Raw genomic sequence first — 4,728 nt, 5'->3', positions numbered from 1 at the left:
GTTTATTCGAATTTAAGTCAAAAAAATTGAAGCTCTAATAAAAATAATTCAATTTTAAGCTAAAATAGATGAACCCGTGACAAATTACACTGACTAATGTATGGGCATAAAACCCTCAAGTCGTAATCAATTATCGACAATTGAATCCTGTAGAAGGCACGTCATGGCAAGAGGACACAATTTCCTTGAATTGCATGTAAATGATATGGTTTTCTTTATGCCTGAGGGATATTAGTGATACAATGAGATGAGATAGAATATGGAATGATCCCATCCTTTTATTCATTATTAGTTATATGTAACCTATGAGCATTAAGAGAGGAAACCACAATGTAGACCAAGCCGAGAGGAATCTAATGAAATTGGAATGATACAAAGAATCTTAGAATGCCCCTCGTGCAAGGATGACATGCAGAAATTGAGAAATAGTCTAAATTTTATACAAAAGGAAGAAATAGGCCTTAGTGTGTAATTAATATTGATCGTAATGAAAGTATGTCTTATGTGTAACCATGTTTTTGTGTGTATAAATTATGTTAAGACACAAGTTGAATTCATGTGAAATAATAGTAAGAATGTGGGTTAGGTACGATGTAGAAGTGTGTAAAAGATCTACCTTCGATCATTGAAAAATCGACAATGATCAATTTAAGAGTGGTATCACAGCGGGTGCATATCCAGTTTTTGGGAGCTGGTGAGGGGTCCTTGCAAGAGATATTCATCATCCCCATATCTTGCTATTTACTAGATTGGTTTCTTCATGTCTCACCCGCTTGATTTACTAGAGTGGTTTCTCCTCACCTCACCCCCATCTCCCCCCTTCTTAACCAAAATTTTTGATTGCAGACAAAGTGATTTCCCTAGACTTAGTGGCATAATCTAGAACAACAGAATAAAAAGAACACAATGTTTTCCTTAGAGAAATTAGAGTATGGGAATGAAGCCTACCTGGAAACAGAAGCATGATTCCCTTTCCTCCTCACTTGTAAGCTCCAATTGTAGCTCCAAGTGCTATAATTAGAACCTACACACACGACTAAAACAATCAAATGATCCACAATATCTATGTAGCATAATTTAACATCTCTATTAAGTGAATCAACATGGCATTAAAATACATGAGTGTAAACATAACGCAACAAATATAGGGAAACAATATACTCTTTGTATTATAAATATACGAGAGAGTTTACAACCGTAAATCATAGCTAACTTTGTAGATGTCTCCCCAAATTCAATTATCCTTCCTTGTCACAAAGAACACCTTAACATAAACCCTAATGCATGAATACGATGACTCCGTTAAGTTCAAAGCAGCAGCATAAGGGTGCTATCAATCTCCAGAAGCCAACCCTGATGCTATGGATTGCAGTAAATTTATAGGAGAAGGATGGAAGTTTAGGACTTACCATCTTAGGCTTGAAATCCACATATGATTGGAGGATGAGCTCAATTGATAAGAGGTGAAGTATCCAAGATATGATTAGATAGAATTTGAGCTTCTTATCCATGGTAAATAGTTAAAACCATCGAGAAATGGGAACAAGAAATTCCAATTTAATTTGTTATTGAATTAAATTGTGAGTTAAAATTGAATTCTATTCTCATAGAAACTTGTAAATAGTTAATTAAGTCTAACTAACTTAATTAGATTAGTAATTTTGAGTTGGAAATATTTCTTTAGTCATGTATAGGTTCTCCCTAAATTTTAGAGGTCTAGTATGAGTTTAGATTTAGTTGTAATTAGATAACTCAGTTTACAGAGTTACAGTTAGTTAAACTGGTTATACTATTTGTTGAACTAGTAGAGTATTAGTAGTCAATTGGTGCACTAGTGCATCCAAAAGTGTTACTCCAGTTAACTAAATATTCACTCATCAAACACGCATGCATGTCAGTTCTCAGAAAGATCCAGTTGAGACTAGAGTGCAGGGACAATGTACTATCAATTATATGATTTGCTAAGTTGTAAATATCATGCATGATATTAGAGAAGGACCTATGTTTGGATTACATAGTTTTGGAAGCAAGGAAATAGGGGCTGGTAGGTAGTGGAACTTAGCTAAGTGTTGGCTAATAGTGGGTTTGTGAGGTAGAGAGTTGAGCATACTTGTACGGAATCATTCTCGTGATAAAAAGATTTATATCTTCACTGATATTTCTGATTAATGAAATATAGATAGGTGCAGTTTTGAGCAGTGGCTTTCCCCAGGAAAAATTATTGTGTTATGTTCCATTCTCATTTGTCTTCTTATTGTTCGTATTGTTTTCATCGATATATTGGATTCCGCTCGTTGAAAGTAGAAGTAGATTCTTGTTATGTGCTTTAGTAAATTTCATGAGCTTGTGAATCTACAAGAAATTATACATTGTATGGGAGCTTAATTCAATATATTAGAGAATATTTATAAGTTTTAAGTTTTGTTTTATGGCTAAAATTGGAATTTGCAAGACAAACTTCAGGATTGGTAGATGGAATTCTACGGTTTGCAGCTCAAGTATGCCTTGGAAGGAAGCTAAAATTATATAACCTGGAGGGAAAAAATGGAGGTCGTGATGGACGATAGTGGCTTGAAGGAATTCATTGATCAAGACATTCCTTAGCTAGCAACATCCGATGCACATCATCTGGATGAATGGAAGAAGTGTGTGGCAAAGATGAGGTGGATAATCCTTGGGGGTGTTTGAGACCACATTGTCTTGAGTATCCATTAGAAAGAAAATTCATATGATATGTGGACACTATTGACAAACTTGTATCAGAATAACAGTGACCAAAGGAAATTGGTACTAAAGAACAAACTGCAAAAAATCAAAATGGAGAAAGGCGAGACTATTCCAAAATACTTGACTAGGTTCACTGAATGTCATGATGAACTTGGAAGTGTTGGAATCATGTTTGTTGAAGATGATATGGTGAGTCTTACTCTTATAGGACTACCAAATAGTTGGCATAGTTATCAGGACTCTGTCAATGATCAGGAGAAGATGTGATATTTGGAACGACTATGGTCATATTTGATGCAGGAGGAGATCAAGATGAAGACCAGGGATGAATCTTTATCAAAGGCTAATGATGAAGAGAATTGTGCCTTAGAAATTAAGGAAAAGAAGGGGAAAGGGAAAGCTTCCCATTCCAAATCGGATTCTTCTCATGGAGGAAAGAAGAAAGACATCGAAATTGAATTTCTTTCATTGTCATGAGCTGGACCATTTTGATACAAGTTATCCACTCGAGAAGTACAAGAATATGTCCTCAGGAGGAGCAGCGGGTGAGGCTTTGGCCTCTCAATTTAAATTATACTTTTCTCTCATTGCATGTATTGTGTCATCAATGATGGGAAGTGTATGGTACTTAAATAGTGGAGCTTCATTCCACATGACTAGTGACAAGAAGTTATTCAGTGACCTGGAGGAGAAAGATATCTAGATGCATATGGAGATGGGGGACGATGGGAGGTATTGTGCTACAGGATTGGGCACGATTACCTCTCAAAGGGAGGATGATTCTCCACTCACCTTGAAGAATATTATGTATGTGCCCGCACTGAAGAAGAACTTGGTATCTGTTTCCATGCTTGAGGATAGAGGCTATGATGTGATATTCTTGAAAGGAAAGGAGTTCATTCGACATATAGCCAGGGGTCAAGTAAATAAGATAGGGATTCTAGTGAAGAATCTCTTTAAGTTGGAGGTAGAGGATTGTGCTGCTTTGAGCACGAAAGAAGAGATGGCGCAGAGCCGAGATGTTGGTGAGTTGTGGAACAGGCGATTGGGTCACTTGCATGATGGGGCTTCGAAAGTCATGCATTAGATTTCCCTCGTTTTTCCCAAAGGTACACTAGAGAAAGTTGATACATGCAAGGGGAGTAATTTCGGTAAATACACCAAGTCTTCCTTTCACGAAAGAGACAGTCAAGCAGAGGATATTCTAGAGTGAGTTCATTCAAATGTATGTGGGCCACTCCTGATAGCACCCATGGAAAAATATATGCATTATGTTAGATTTGTTGATGACTTTTATCGAAAATGTTGGATATTTTTCATGTAGAAAAAGGATCAAACATTCAAAATTTTTTGTGAGTTTAAAGCATTGGTGGAGAAAGATTCAGGAAAGAATGCTAATGCTCTATGGAGTGATAATAGTGGTGAGTATGTCTCAAGTGCATTTAAGAACTTTTGTGTAGAGGAAGGGATTGAGCATGAGTTGATGACATCCCATAACCCTTAGAAGAATGGGGTAGCTAAGAGGAAGAACAAAAGCATAGTAGGGGCAGCAAGGGTAATGTTGCATGACCAGGGCCTACCACTACACTTATGGGTTGAGGCATGCAACACAACAATTTATCTTCAGAACCATAGCCCACATCAGATACTTGGGATGAAGACATAAGAGGAGGCTTATTCCAGTAAGAGGCCAGATGTTGGTCACTTCAGGATTTTCGAGTCCTCGATATATTTCCATGTGATAAAATATGCATGGAAGAAGCTTGAGCTACAACAGAGTAGGGGATATTTGTGGGGTAAACTAATACACCTCACAACTATCGATTGTACTTGCTGACCGATAGGATGACAATGGTTCACATGCATGTCAAATTCTATGAGGAGAAGTCCATGTGAGTTTCCCTTTAGATGGAGCTCTAGCTACATACAGTTGAGGAGCTTTTATCCCCTACATCTGTGGAGCCTCAGATTGATGTGGAGCAGCCACATGCACAGGATTTG

General features: G+C 37.2%; 1 non-coding gene across 1 annotated transcript; it reads left to right on the top strand.

Annotated features, from left to right (window-relative positions):
• Positions 1-336: 336 nt before the first annotated feature.
• LOC149242214 (U6 spliceosomal RNA) lies at positions 337-440 on the top strand. Its single transcript, XR_016246827.1, has one exon. It is a non-coding gene; the product is annotated as a U6 spliceosomal RNA (small nuclear RNA).
• The last annotated feature ends 4,288 nt before the right edge of the window (positions 441-4,728 follow it).

The sequence above is a fragment of the Pinus tabuliformis genome, chromosome 8 (genome assembly GCF_031772625.1).
Source record: "Pinus tabuliformis cultivar Carrire ecotype Pingquan chromosome 8, CPIR1, whole genome shotgun sequence".
NCBI lineage: Eukaryota > Viridiplantae > Streptophyta > Pinopsida > Pinales > Pinaceae > Pinus > Pinus tabuliformis.
This window is presented reverse-complemented; position numbering and strand designations above follow the sequence as displayed.